This window comes from Rattus norvegicus, chromosome 9, assembly GCF_036323735.1.
Source record: "Rattus norvegicus strain BN/NHsdMcwi chromosome 9, GRCr8, whole genome shotgun sequence".
Lineage (NCBI taxonomy): Eukaryota > Metazoa > Chordata > Mammalia > Rodentia > Muridae > Rattus > Rattus norvegicus.
This window is the reverse complement of record NC_086027.1, coordinates 110,318,630-110,334,299: the sequence shown is the minus strand read 5'-3', so window position 1 is coordinate 110,334,299 and position 15,670 is coordinate 110,318,630. Positions and strand designations below refer to the sequence as shown.

The window sequence follows — 15,670 nt, the reverse complement described above, 5'->3', positions numbered from 1 at the left end:
ATAGTAGCAGGAAATGTATACAAACATTTATTTCACTTATCCACTAAAACACAATTGACTCTGTCCTCTGCCCTTTCTTTGATCTTTAATACAACAATAAAATATTATTTATAGTGACCTCTGTTATGAGGTGACATACGTGCTTTTCAAAATTTTTTATTACATTGTTTCACTGTGGGTGAAGGGCTTCCCATAATGGCTGTGTGAAGATCAGAGGACAACGTTGAGGAGTCTGTCTTCTCCTCCCACTGTGTGGGCCCTGGAGCTGACATCAGGCAGGGCAACAAGTGCTTTTCTCTACTGAGCCACTCACCAGCCCAGCAGACATGTTTTTAAAACTCACTGCACTGCACACAGAGTAGATGGGAGAATAGAATCAGGAACAAATGATCAAAACCTGAACAGTCACATACTTAATAATTACATACTACTACCAGTGTATAAATACACAAAACAGCAGGGCTATTTGTGGGAGTTAAATCAGGAAGTTGTGTGGATGCTGGCTTCTGACTGTATACGTGCGTGTGTGTGCGTGTGTGTGTGTGTGTTAGAGAGTGAGAGTGAGTGCAGCTTATGAAGAGTTCATCTGTTAAGAGGCAGATGAACAAGGAAAGGCTTAAAGGAAGTGCCTTGTGGGTGGCATGACAGGCACAGCGAGTGCTGGAGGGAGAAGGCTGCAAGGGAGAAGTGGGGCCAGCAAGTGGGGAGGCGGGGTAGGACCAACCAAAACCAAATGTAGAAACACATTACTTTGTATGCTAGTTAACAGTTAAAGAAGGTGATGGTGAAGTGACAGTCAGCGGGAGGGTTATCTGCAATCAGACAGAAAGACTGAACCCACAGATTTGGATGAATCTGGTTCACTCCCAGGTCATGCCACACTGGAGAAATGAAGGCGCAGAAAGCCATTTCCTGTGCTGTGTGACGGTCTGACTTGCTTGACCTACTGTGCTGCAGCTTTCTCTGGCTGTCCAGTGGTTTTCACAGGAACCTGATGTGTGCAAACACATTTACGTTATGCTCATGTTGCCCCCCTTTAAAAAGATCTATTTTTATTCTTATTTATGTTTTTGTCCTGAGAGTGCAGTTGCCTTCAAAGGCCAGAAGGGGGGTCAGATCACCCCAGAGCAGGACTTACCGGCAGGTGTAAGCTTCCTGACCTGGGTGCTGGGAACTAAACTCCAGCCCTCTGCTAGAGCAGCCCTGAACCTCTCGGCCCACTAGGAAACTAAGGGGAGGGAAGGCAGCTGTGGGGCCAGATTGGCCAGTGCTGTTTCTGAGCACCTGGCCTTTTGAATGTTTCCCACAAAGCTTGAGGGCATGTTGCAATATCTGCACTGTGATGGAAACCCTTGAACTCTAATTCAAGGATTGAGGGGGAAAGGCGAAGAAAGGGAGAAGAGGGTCTCAGGTGAGGTTGGAGACAGTCACCCCTGCGCTCCTAGGTAGACTCTGGTTGCTTTTAGACAGGGTTTCACTGAGTAGTCCAGACTGGCCCACAACTCAGAAGAAGCCTCCTGCCTGGGTGCTAGGATTTACAAGTAGCACAGCACAGCCTTTTAGGTGAGTTTTCCTTTTGAAGTCTTTATCCCGAATGAAGGGAAGCCTCCATCTGTCCCGGTCCCTGATTGGACAGCCATTACATAAAAAACAAAAAAGAACTAAAGGGTTAAATTATGCCAGATGATAAAATTCTTACATAGCCTCAAGCAAACATTCAGCTGACAAAAATGTTATTGTCTGTTCTTTCTTGAAAGCCTTAAGATATGCTTGGGTTAATTAGATTTCCAAATATGCAAATATGCCTTAGCGAGATTTTTCTGAAATGCAGCATTTTAAAACGAGGTAGCATGGCATTAATGTTCAAAATACTGAATTGCAGGAGTATGTCTGAACAGCTTACTAACATATCCTATAAATTCATAATTGATCAAACCCATTTATTCCCTGCTGTCCGTATTACACTGTTCAAATTGGGTTAGAAGGCTTTATGGAGATTCGATTCTCTACCATGCTTTGGGGGAAGATCAAGGAGGAGTTTAAATTACAGCGGTATTCTTCAAACGTGCTGGCTCGCTTGCCTGGATCATTCGTCTGGAGCTCAGTTCAGGGAGCACAAGCTCCAACAGCCCTGAGACAGGATCAGCTGAAGGAAATTAGAGCACAAACTTTGATCTTAAGGGGAAAAATATTTTTAGCATCTGAAATGATTTAATTTTATTCACCTGCTTGTGCCAATGAATAACTTTTAAGATTTCAACTTCTGAATATTCTTTTGGAAATTCGAAGAAGAAATGCCATGTCTTTCAGTGTTCCATAAATGGGTTTCTGCTTAATTGAAATGCTCAAAATTTTTTCTGGAAAGCGAGTACACACGTGTGTGTGTGTGTGTGTGTGTGTGTGTGTGTGTGTGTGTGTGTGTGTGTGTGTGTGTGTGTGTGTGCTTGTGTGTGTGTGCGTGTGTGTGAGTGTGTGTGTGTGTGAGTGTGTGTGTGTGTGTGTGTGTGTGTGTGTGTGTGTGTGTGTGCGTGCTTACTCCCATATGCAGAGGCCTGAGCTCGACATCAAGTGGCTGACAAGATCCTCAGTGACCCTGAGCACACTGAGTCTGGCCAGCCCCTGGGTCCTCGGGTCTCTGCCCCCTCAGTGCTGCCAAGTGCTGGCACCTGCGCTGTGCCTGGCCTCTCACATGGCCATCACAGGCCCAAGTTACATCCTTATGCTTGCCCTGTGAGCATCAGAGCAGCTGAGCTGTCACCGTAGCCCTGGAGGCTTTTAAGACACTTTGTATTCTCCAAGGCAAACCGCTTAGAGCAAAGCATACCACCCACACACTGGGAGCTTCTAGGCGGCTCAGACATGCTGTACCCACCAGACCTAGTGCGGTACAGACGGCCATCCAGCCACACTATCCACCACCTCCAGCAAGGGCCTGGGGAGTTGGCAGGCTTTTCCTGTCAGGCTGCATTTTCCGTGGTGTGCCTGGTTTCCAGTAACACCTTTTCCTAATCGAGGTCTGGATTAAATTTCTCCTGATGTAAGCCACCTTCTTTCCTGAGTCAGTGTTGAGAGGATCTTCAAACTCATGGTGCTTTGGTGGTCCTCTGCGTCTGAATTTCTCAACATCTTCCTCCTTCCCGTTTACTGCTTTGACGTGCTTTGCCCTGTTGGTGGGGAGCAGTGACTAGCCGATCAGAGTTGTATCCAGGCTCTCGAGAGAACCCTCACTGGCCTTTCTGATGCAGAGACACACTGCTTTTCCTCCAGCAATCCTTCTCCATGCTTGCTCCTAGGCCATTTTGATGTATTTCTCAGTGACTGGACAAATTGCAGACATCTTGAGTACATCTTGTATTAAGAGAAGTTTGTTGTGGTTCAATGAATTTTTGTAACGATTCATCACATTTATTTAAAATCAAGACTAAATTTCTCCAACTGCTTTTTCATGGGCCTGGTGTAAGTGTGGCCCGTCCAGCGCTTTCCATATTTATGAATAGTTTATCAAGAGTAACAGATGTGTCTACTCGGAAAGAAGTGGCTAGATTGCCTTTTCAGATGAGAAGAAATTGCCCTGCCCTCGCCATGATCCAGGCGGTGTTTGTGCTTACTCCTCGGTTTACTTTGTTCTTGGGAATAAGCGTTGACTTTCTCCGGGGCTCCCTCAGGTAGACATGGCTTGGGGGGCTGAAAGCGGGGACACCTGCACGCGGTGGGGCTTTGCCTCCCGCAGCCTTCACTGTGAAACAAGCTTCCTCATCTCTCTGAGGCCCAGCCTCCCCATCCCCATCCCCATCCCCATATAGCGACACAAGGATACCTACGTGAGAGAATGGCTTGGTTCTCTGGAAACTGTTGCCCTTGGTTTTGCTATGTCTTTTCCTCCATGACACCCAAGTTATTATAGACTTGAAATGTGAAGTCCAATCAGAGCATTGCCTGATGTGTGTTCGAGTTTTATTTTTAAGTGTAACTCAGCAACATTGGGGGAGATAATAAAATAAAACCTAGTTTGCCCTCTAAATTGTTCTGTTATGTTTGGACTGTTCCCGTCTCAGCTCGTCACCGAAACATGTAAGACCTGAGATCTCATGAATTAATAGGTGGTCACATGATACAGGGAATGCAGAGATTGGAATCCATCACAGAGAGGGATCTCCAGTTACATCTCCAGTAACAGAAAGCATTGATACTTTGTCATTATTTCTACTGAGTTTGGGGTGCGTCTGAGATAAGGTATTACAGGTATAGCATGTGGGAACTAGTGCAGGGGCTGCAAGCTCTCTGTAAAGGGATATAAACTTACTTATCTACATCATTCATCGTGGTCTCTAAGACCTACAGAGCCATTGATTGAGGTGTAGTCCTGAGTTTCTTGTTACTGTCACCATGGGGACTTAGAAAAGTCCATCTTCCTAATCAGCATTGGTGAGGCTGTCCCTGTTGTAAATGCACCCGAGCAGCACCCACCACTTTGACTTACGTTACTGTGTATAGAAAGGGGAGAGAAGCTAAGGGGTGGAGGGAGGAAGTGCAAACTCGAGAGGCCCCAGGAAGGGTGTGTAGTATAGACAAGGCAAATTGGCTCCTAGTCTTGTCATGCTTCCAAGTCAGACTGGTCCCAAGAACACAGCTTAGCCGGTCTGTGCAGCGCTTCTCTCCTCTGAGAAAGAGCTAACGTGAGGGAAACCTCTTGTGTCCCTCCTACTGTTGGATTATTTTAGTCTCATTTAGCCAGGTTGTCCTTGGTTAACATATGTTTCTAGGGTCTGGTTTGGTTTGGTTTTTTTCCCCTCTCTCAAGGGAAATCTCTACCTGCTTCTCAGTGGTGCTAAGCAACGTCTTTGCATTTTCTGTGTAATGTATGTATTTAGATATATTTTTCCTGTAACAATCGCATGTCTGGACACTCTAGACTACTACTTCAGACCACTAAATCAGTCCTAATTCAGGGTCTGCTGTCAGCGTCTCATGGGCTAGGTAGGCCTAGCTCCATTTGTGATACTTTTTTTTTTTCAATGAAGCCAGCATTTGCTGAGCAGTGAGATGGTGTAGATCTAAAACTGTCTGAGGGAGAAAATGCCCACCCAGCCAGCACCCATGTCTGAGGGAGAAAATGCCCACCCAGCCAGCACCCAGCTGCTTTGCATTTGCATGGGAACTGCCTGCTGGTTTCACAGGATCTGACCTTAGCGAGGCTCCAGGAGTTTATATTTTGCAGCTTCTCATTTACCTGTGGATGTATCTTATTGCTCTACACAGTCTTTGGCCTACAATTCAGTTCATTTTTATGAATCCCAACAATGAGTTAATTTAACAGATATTGTTATAAGAAGGTCTTTTTAAAAAGCAGACTTTTGCAGTTGCTGTGTTCAGTGTGCAATTCTTTGTTCCCATGAAAAGACCATTTTCTTCTTTTGTTTTTATTTCCCAAACATACAAGGGTCACTAAACCTCTTTAGAAACTGCCTTTGAATAGTCATTCTTTGTGTAGAAAAACTACAGTATATTCCTTAAATGAAATTCAATCAACTACGTTTGTGGTAACTGGGCTTAAAGACATCAGTGAAAATACCCAGGCAGCTCTTCCTCTCAGTGTTTGTCTCAGCTGACTTTACTGTGTACTTACCCATTGTGCATCAAACGATGAGCAAAATAACCAGGCGTCTAATAAGCAAGTACAATATAGACAAAAGAGAGCACTGATTTAGGGTCCTTGTGTCAAACGCAGTAAAACACTCTGTTTATAGCAGGTCAGGCTTGGGTTTACAATTAGCACTAATTACTGAGGGAAAAAATCAAAACCGCAGCTTTAAGGAAGGACACTTTTCACTGGGAGATCAAAGCCTGTCTCTGTAGAATAGGGAAGTCTCTAGCACTTAATTGCACTGAAGTGCTAATTGGATTGTACGGAGCTTTCATGAGTTCCTCCAATTAGCCAGCCATCCCTGACCAAATCCAAAAAGAAGAGATTATGAGTTCTTAGAGCCTTTGTCTTCATGGCTGTGGTTTGTATACCTGAGTGCGTGTAGCCTTGCCTCCTTCTTATGGAAATTGAGGTCTTTGGGGTCTCAGTTATTAGCAGCCTATAAACAGCTTTGAAGATAAAGCTATCCATTCTATATAAAGTATTAACTGTGTGCTAATGATAATAGCAGAGCATTAAATGGAAACACATTTTACTAAGATTCTTAGTTTAAAATATGGGAGCTAGGCAGGTACGGATCTCGGCTCGGTGTTACCGTCTCGTGTGGCTAGGCTACAAGTAGTTTGTAATACAAGTGTTTGTATTACATTTGATTACTCTTCACTTGGAGTAATTTCTGAAAAGGACAGATAATCAGTAATTTCATGGTGTTTATTCTCTAAGTAATAATGTTTACCCCTGAGCATAATTCAGAGCTGTAAATGCTTTGCCCATGCGCTCTGTTCCCTGTGCTGTTTTAGTATGGTGTTCCGTCATAGAGAACTCGTCACATAAAAGCTCGTAGCAAAGTGATTTCTCTGGACAAAATTATCCATTCAGACAAAGCGAGCGGGAGCCTTTGCTTGGCGCCCGGCTGACCCTTTACAAGTGAAATAAAGTTGGCAGCTGTGCCGTGTGTCACGTGTCCATGTTAGGGTGAAGTCACAATACATCCCCAAGAGCTCCCAGAAATGAAGCTCTGTTGGGCTTTAGTCATGGTCATATCCCTCAGACGTTTGCCCGGACACTTGCCTAGGCACTAAATGTGCTGGTCTGCTTTGCATAAGGAAAGGAAGTCTGTGGGATTTTCCCTGGATTTTTAGATGTTGCAAATTGCCTGATGATGTTCCTTAACTATTAGTAATTAATAATTGCTCTGCCTCTCCCCACCCCCAACACTGTTGCCATTGTTATGAAAAGCTCACAAGAAATGTCCAAACAATGAAATTGTCGACTTTTCTGTGCTGAGTGAATATGACCTAGGGTGTAGTAAAGAAATAGCTTGAAATCCTGTGATCCCAGGGCTGAAGATGGTGTATGCCGGGTGTTTATGCTTTAGAGTAAAGGAACTATGATAGTAATAATGGGACCTAATTTTATTTTATGTGATTTATACTACATGTGTTTACACACACACACACACACACACACACACACACACACACACAGACTTTTGTTTAACTTTTTATTTACATTCTGGGACAATAGTCTATGTTTTCCATATAACGACTAATTATGCCTGCCCACGGTAGGTCCTTAGTAGGTGGATGGATAGGATGGGTGTGCTCGGTCCACAGCCACCCAGCTCCTCACTCCCAGGATAACCCTTTTATTGGTGAAAATACGTGTACGTTTGTAGATGATCAGAACCTGGATGTCACAGAAATAAGAAAATAGTTTCGTCTTTGGTGGTTCAACTTATGCTCTTCTAAATATTTTAGGTTTTGTTTCTTGGGTTCCATTGGTTTTGTTGTTGTTTTGGTTTTTGTCTTTTCTTTATCATTACTTTGTAACTGATGGCTTCCTGCAATGACTCTGCTAATAGAGTGGGTGTGTACTCAGGTAAGCATAGCACAGTTACCTTACAGATCCATGTTTCGTCCACGTGCAATAGAGGTGTGTGTGTGCGCGTGTGTGTGTGTGTGTGTGTGTGTGTGTGAATTATGTGAATTAGACACACATGTGGAGATCAGAGGGCACTTTCTGGAGCCTGTTCTCTTCCCCCACTGAGGATCCAGGTTAGCAAGTGCTTTTAACCACTGAGCCATCTCACTAATCTAGCAGAGTTGTTTTTAAGAAATAATTTTTTAACATGTCCCAGTTTTTCAATTCTAGAGATACAAATCTATGGGTATCATAAATATATTTAATGATGTAAATAATTTAAAATACCATTTGGCACCAGAGTAATAACAATAACCTCTATGTAAGATCTTCCAATTTTGTGTATAGTGATATTTTTTCTCTGAGTAGGTATTCCTCTTTTTAAAGTGAGAATGTTCCTGGTGTCAAACGATATAGTTGTATAATTGGCCTCTCTCAGGGTAGCCAGTCATTGGTAGCAGTGTGTGCAACGGGATGTTGGTACTCTAGTGAAAGCACAGGTTACCAAAGGTCACCAATGCTTTGCTCTATACAAAAAGCAAATCTCTTTCTAAGTGTAACTTCTGTATTTTTTTTACTTTGATTACACACACGCGTGCGCGCAAGCACACACACACACGTACACACACACAGTTTCCCATTATAGTCATTTACATGTACAGTTGAGTTCCATTGTTAGATTTGTGTTGTGCAGGCATCAACATAAAATCTAGAAAATTTTAACCACCCTAAATATAAACTGGATTTTATTTTTAATTTCAAGATGATTACATCCTTGAAGAGTTAAAAACTTACCTTAAAGATCTATAGTGTGTATAATAGTACACTGCGTTTATAAATAAAAGGGCATTTCACTGTCTAGTGAGTTATATTTACTACATGGGATTAATAACTAAAGCCATCATTATAAAGAGGCTCATCTTTGCTTCTCCAAGTCCCGAGGGCCCTTTCCCTCTACTCCATCCTTCTCGTCCACATAGGCCTCTACCCCGGGCTGTGATCATATGAAACGAGGAGGTCCCAATGAGGCAGCCACAAGTATTAAATGGTTTTTGCACACACAATGCCAAGCATTTCTAAATCAGGAATTTTATAAAACATCTACTAAAGAAAAAGATGCTTTATGCTAATTCCATAGTATTCGCACCTTGCCAAGGGTCACTGTGCATAGATTCATCGTGCTTTAGTCATGAGTCCGAGTCATGAATGGCTGCTTCCTGTGTTCTTGCCCAGCCCCTGGGGCCTGCTCCCTGCCTCTGTGTGGTTCATAGAACTTGACTGCACCTGAGGTCCAGCATCTGTATCCTTTGTGTGTGTCGTCTATTGTGTGTCAAGTGTTCCTGCCCACCTTGGGCTGGCACTTCTTTGTAGCCAGCCCGGTTCATACCCCCACAGTTTAGAGAACGGACTTCACCTTCCCTGTCAAGTGGTTGTCTTGGCTGCCCACACAGCCTCCTGGGTAGACCTGTTCATACTGTATGGTGCTCTGCTGCGAGTCCCTCCTGTGGGCTCCTCTTGGGTTTGGAAAGCTTTAAGGTGTTGATTGTACCATGTTTGTATCTCCGATCCCTAGCACAGTGACTGACAAAGAGGAGGTCGTCAGTCACTGAATATTGTTAAAAAGAAGCTATGTAGTCAGATCTTCCTGCTCATGGTCAGCTAGCCAGCCCCAGGCCACACACATTGGTACAGTTCTACTTTTGTTTATTCAGAAGAGGTGGCTGTCACTGTGGAGAAGAGGCCAGGGCAATGAACAGCTGTATTCGTGTGGTGACTTACCAAGGTTAAGTTATGCCCAAGAACCACAGGCAAATAAATGAACTGCCCGGCACACGGGGAATCCCATTTCTACAGGAGCAGGAGTGGGGAGGAGCTCAGAGCAGCTTCGGGCACTAAGTTGTGTGTGTGTCCCCCTCACCACGTCAGCCCTGGCTTTGCTTAATCCGAATATCAGTTTCCACAACAGAATAAGGCCCAGGGATTTGTCTGTGAAGTGGGAAGAAAGGCTGGTAGATTAATTTCAGCCCTGGAATAGATCTACTGAGACAGCCCTGCAGTTAAGTTTGGATTTTATTGCAAAGTGCCAAGCAAACCCCTGAGCTCGCCTTGCCGTGCCAGAGCGGGGTGAGCTCCCACGTGAGTCTGCAGTCTCAGAGGATGCTGGGGCTCAGGACACAGCTCTAGCCACAGGTTCAGCCAGTTACTGTTCCCTCTACACAGTTCCAATCCTCACAAGGCTGGCAGGACCCAACAACCGGGGTGATTTCTCAGTAAATGGACTCAGCTCTCATGTCGTGAGACCTGTTACACAACGCTGTGCCTTGGGGATACGAACTTTTTGGCATGATCCAAGTATTATCTTAAAATGCACCATGATGGAGCATGTAGTGTGCTCCTCACATTGTGGCTACTGGGGGAAACCAAGCATATGGTCTAGTGAACTCGATGAGTGAGAGCAAGATGGAGTAAGGGTGGTGAAAGCAAGGGGAGGTCACACAACACACGGACAAAACGGTTTTCTTACCCTGTAGTCCCAGCTGGCCTAGAGCTTACTACAAAGCCCAGGAGTATGTGTGTGGGTGTGTATGTGTGGGGGCATGTATGTGTAGGGGCGTGTATGTGTGTGGGTGTGTATGTGTGTGGGTGTGTATGTGGGTGTATGTGTGTGGGTGTGTATGTGTGTGGGTGTGTATGTGGGTGCATGTGTGTGGGTGTGTATGTGGGTGTATGTGTGTGGGTATGTATGTGTGTGGGTGTGTATGTGTGTGGGTGTGTGTGGGTGTATGTGTGTGGGTGTGTATGTGTGTGGGTGTGTATGTGTGTGGGTGTGTGTGGGTGTATTGTGTGGGTGTGTATGTGTGTGGGTGTGTATGTGTGTGGGTGTGTATGTGTGTGGGTGTGTATGTGTGTGGGTGTGTATGTGTGTGGGTGTGTATGTGTGTGGGTGTGTATGTGTGTGGGTGTGTATGTGTGTGGGTGTGTATGTGTGTGGGTCTGTGTGTGTGGGGGTGTGTGTGTGGGTGTGTGTGTGGGGGGGTGTATGTGTGTGGGTGTGTATGTGTGGGGCTGTTTTGTGTATCTGAGTCTGTGTCCATGCATGTATGTATATGTTTGTCTGTCTATCTATATCCGTATCTGTGTATGTATGCCTGTGTGTGTGTGTGTGTCTGTCTGTGTCCGTGTGTTTGTGTATGTAATGATCATGTTGAAACATTCATTTTCTGTGTAACTGATTAAGAGGTTGAGAATGCATGGGATAGTTCTAAATACTTCTAAAACTACCTCCTCTTTATACAAAGTGCTCTGTTTCTCTGCCAGCACCAAGACTGGGAGCAGTAATTTCACTGATTAGCATCCTTAAATGGAAGCTAATGACCAGCCTGAAGGTCCCTAAGTAGGAGAACAGTTTGAGGCCCAAGCACTAGTCAGAACTGTGGTGGCGTGTGAGTAAGAGGTGGCTCTTTGATGTAAGCACCAAGGCTGTTACCATGGAGATTATATGATTCAAGTCACTTCCTGATACTGAAGCACCTGATGTTCACGTCTCCACTAATTTCCACAGAGCCTTGACCAGAGTTGACGTTTTCAACTGTAATGTGCCAGACTTAAAAAAAAAATAAAGGGAGAAGATTACATTGTTTACCTCAACTCTTAGCTGTCAGGAAGGGTAACCGGGACCCGGTGTCTCCATCTATCACCCTCATCTTCTAACCCGTAGCTATCATGTGTGAGTTCATTTCCATCCACGTTGGCCAGGCTGGTGTCCAGATCAGCAATGCCTGCTGGGAGCCTGATGGCCAGATGTCAAGTGACAAGACCAATGGCGGAGGATCTGACTTCTTCTTCAGTGGGACAGGAGCTGGCAAGCACATGCCCCGGGCAGTGTTTGTAGACCTGGAACCCACAGTTATTGCTGAAGTTCGCACTGGCACCTACCACCAGCTCTTCTACCCAGAGCAGCTCATCACACTCAAGGAAGATGCTACCAATAGCTGTGCCCGTGGCCACTACACCATTGGCAAGGAGATCATTGACCTTGCCTTGGACAGAATACACAGACTGGTTGACCAGTGCACAGGTCTCTTGGTTTTCCACAGCTTTGGTGAGGGAACTGGCTCTAGGCTCACCTCTCTGCTGATGGAGTGGCTCTCTGTTGATTACAGAAAGAAGTCGAAGCTGGAGTTCTCCATTTACCTAGCCCCCAGGTTTCCACGCTGTGGTTGAGCCCTACAATTCCATCGACATTGGGCGCCCAACCTACACTAACCTTAGCCACCTTATTAGCCAGATTGTGTCTTCCATCACTGCTTCCCTCAGATTGAATGGGGCCCTGTATCTGACAGAATTCCAGACCAACCTGGTGCCCTACCCTCACATCCACTTCCCTCTGGCCATTTATGCCCCTGTCATCCCTGCTGAGAAAGCCTACCATGAGCAGCTTTCTGTAGCAGAGATCACCAATGCCTGCTTTGAGCCAACCAACCAGATGGTGAAATGTGATGGCTTGCTGCCTGCTGTACCTTGGTGATGTGGTTCCCAAGGATGTCAATGCTGCCATTGCCACCATCAAGACCAACTGCAACATCCAGTTTGTGGACTGGTGCCCCACTGGCTTCAAGGTTGGCATTAATTACCAGCCTCCCTCTGTGGTACCTCGTGGCGACCTGGCCAAGGTTCAGAGAACTGTGTGCATGCTCAGCCATTGCTGAGGCCTGGGCTTGCCTAGATTACACGTTTGATCTGATGTAGGCCAAGCATGCCTTCGTGCACTGGTATGTGAGTGAGGGCATGGAGGAGGGAGAGTTCTCTGAGGCCCGTGAGGATATGGCTGCCCTAGAGAAGGAGTATGAAGAGATTGGTGTGGATTCTGTGGAAGGCGAGGGTGAGGAAGGAGAGGAATACTAGTTCATTCCTCCAGCCCCTGTATCGTGTCAAACTCAAAACTTAGCTCCAGGATTAGCTGCAGGCACCGATGCTTCTGTGCTGTTTCCATTCTGTGGTCATGTCTTCTCCATGTGCACCTCTAAGTTTTCCATGGTGTCTCAAAGTAAAAGCTGTAAGAAAAGAAAAAGAGTAATCTATTATTATTCATAAATTAAAGGTACAAATTTTTGATAATTGCAATAATTCACATAATTATAAAACATAATGCAAATCTTTTTAAAAATTATTTTAGAATTAAGGCCGGGTTATTTTACGTATCATTTCTAATGTACTTTAAGTTTAGATGAAAACACAAGCTTGCCCTGTATACATGTGAGACATACCACATGTAAAGAAGTGGGTTACGGAGGATGAGTTGGGAGCCACACTATCTGTTAAAGGTAAGGACTGGAAGAAGAAGCTGTCGTTCAGGGGCACACCAGGAGCAATTGCCTAAGTGTCTGCTTAGAACTGCTGCACTGGCTCTTACGGAAGTCAGTGCATGGGACGGGGGGCCATGGGCTCCTGAGGACCAGCCAGCCAGCTGACGTGCCTTATAGTGCTCTGTAAAGACAGCTGGTAACCGCATAACTACAGAAGGAAGGACACCTTAGGCTTTTCTTTTTTCAGAAAAAGAGATGTATGATGTTGGCGGCCGTTTGGTCAGCTGGCAGCAGGGCAGCTCACTGAACTGTCCACACCATCATCTTCAGCCCCAAGAGTAAACACTTACATTAGTGCAGAAGGGGAAACACCAGGAGCACTGAGAGAGAAGACAGGAAGCTGTCCTACACCTCTGCCAGACACTCCCGTTATCTTACTCATTTCCCGTATTTTCTAAGACCCCAACTCTGTCTAGCATGCCTGAGACATAACCATGACAGGGAGAATTATGCCCTCTACCTCTGTGTCCTGACCTTTGAACTGTTCCAGCTCAGACACGCAGCACATCAATATTTAAAATCTATTACATGGACATAAGGCCTCTCTGCGCAGAATGCTTCAAACACAAAGGCCTGTTGAGGGATAAATTCCGCATATTGATGGCTGCCCTTCCACCTCTGGGAATGACAGGTCCTCTTAAAGGACTTCCATGGATCTGAACAACAAAGGTCACCGTCAGCCTCATAGGTTTCCTTCTCAGTCAATAAACTTATAAAATAGAAAGATCGTAATCACCATGTATATATACTTACATATCTGTGCATTTGATGTGTGTGCAGGTGGATGCATGTGTGTAGACATGCATGTAAAGGCCCAAACTTGTCACCGGGTTTCTATCTCTGTCACCATCCACTTTATTCATTGAGGCAGAGTCTCTCACTGAACTCTGAGCTTGTCACTTCCAGCTGGTGGCCAGATTGCCTTGTAAATGCCTGTTTTGGCCTCCTGAATCCGGGATTCTGAGTAGCTGCCACAGCAGCCCAGCTCTTACATGGGTCCTGGAGATGGGAACTCCAGTCCTCACATTGGTGTGGCAAGTAGTTTGCCCTTTGAGCCATCCCCTCAGCCACCGTTGAGTTTTAAAATAGACTTACGATGTACTGTGTGGCTAAAGTACAATCAAGGGAGTGTGTGTGTGTGTTTGAATTTTACCATACACTTCTGTGGAGTTTGCCCGTAAACAGCAGTGTATTGTGGTCCAGAGGGATGTGGTGAGAGAGATGGAGTCTACTAGGTAGAAAACTGACATGTGCCCCTTCAGGAACTGTGTATCGCTATTTAGTTCAGCCATGGAAATGGCGTGCATCCCTTTCTCCTCACAGCAAACTGCTAAATATCAATCCTACAGAATAATTAAGGCTTCTCTTCTCCCTGCGCTTTTTAATTTAGCCGAAAGCCAACTTCCCAACCAATGTGGAAAAGGTGTGGCCTTCTTTCTCCTGCAGTGTTAGAGCTGCTTATTAGCCTGATACTTCCTAGTGCTAATTGGCTGTGCGAGCGGTCTGTGGAAGCAGATGTTGTTAACACCCCTCTTCCCAGGTCTGTCCCCGCTACTCTCACCTGGATGAGAATCCAGCCAGGCCTCTGCACACAGGATGTCTGACAAAGTTCTGCTGTAAGGGATCTGATCCTTGACACTGGAAACTGAGAAAACACAAAAGGGTGTGGTGAGGATAATCAAGATGTGACTACATCACACAAGAGTAGATGTGAACTTAAAATTTCAGGAATTGTGCAGGCTGCAAATTACGTCCTAATTGTGAAATCTATGCAAATTCCCTTCACACCGTCTCAACACTGTCACTACCTACCATTGATTGATCACTCATACAAACCAGAGCTCTGTCTTGGAGTCACTTCCTTCCACTGCCTTTCTTCCTTTATTTTCCTAAACTGTCTAGTACACAGAGCGTTCTTCTCAGCCTCACAGAATAGATTTCCTGAGGCTTTAGTAAAACCGCACGGGCTTTCTTCCCGTTACCTTGGCTTGGTGTGAAGAGTGCATGATTCCAAAATCACTCATTTCTTTTACTGGCTCTATGTGAGATATTTTCTGTGGATCAGCTACAGAACAAGTTAAGTTTGACTGGGGAATGAACTAATCATACTATCTTTAGAACATCCTGGGTGTCAGACTCTTAACCCAAACGTCCTAGAACCTCAAAAGCACCTGTACAAGGGTTGGAATCCCTACTCTCAGATAAAGACGCCAAGGCTTGAGCTGAAATGATTTGGCCATGGTTAGATTGGCAGTTGCACTGACAGTTAAAATGTTTAGTCTCTGACATCTAACCTGTATTTCTAACCTGTATACTTACACCTGTACCTTTGGAACGAAAACCAGATGTTGCCAGCACCATGCTGTGTACATGAGAGAGAACTTCCGAATCCTTACTACATACATGATGGATGGGCGAGCACACTGGAATGACAGGTTCTTGTTATAGCTGCAGGGACTCCAGGAACTTGAACTATTAACAAGTATACTAAGTAATTCTAAATAAGTTTCTATTGATCAGCTTCTAAAGGTATAGGTATAATAATATCTATCTTCCATTCATTCATCTATTTTGTCTATCTAGGCGAGCTTTTTATAGTAACTTTTTTCATTGTAGGAAAAAAGATTTATCTTACTAGCCCTGTTTTTGATTGTTTTTATGTCCATCCCCTTATTGGTAAGAGTCTTTCTCTGTTCCTTGCCTTCATCCCAAAAAAAAAAAAAACCAGAATTGAATT

General features: G+C 44.9%; 1 protein-coding gene and 1 pseudogene across 3 annotated transcripts in view; both read left to right on the top strand.

Annotated features, from left to right (window-relative positions):
* The window catches only part of Fbxl17 (F-box and leucine-rich repeat protein 17), a 438,576-nt gene that overhangs the window by 331,885 nt on the left and 91,021 nt on the right, over window positions 1-15,670 (top strand). The window lies entirely within an intron of this gene.
* Window positions 1,655-15,670, top strand: part of LOC134480613 (tubulin alpha-1B chain-like) — a 59,749-nt pseudogene continuing 45,733 nt past the window's right edge.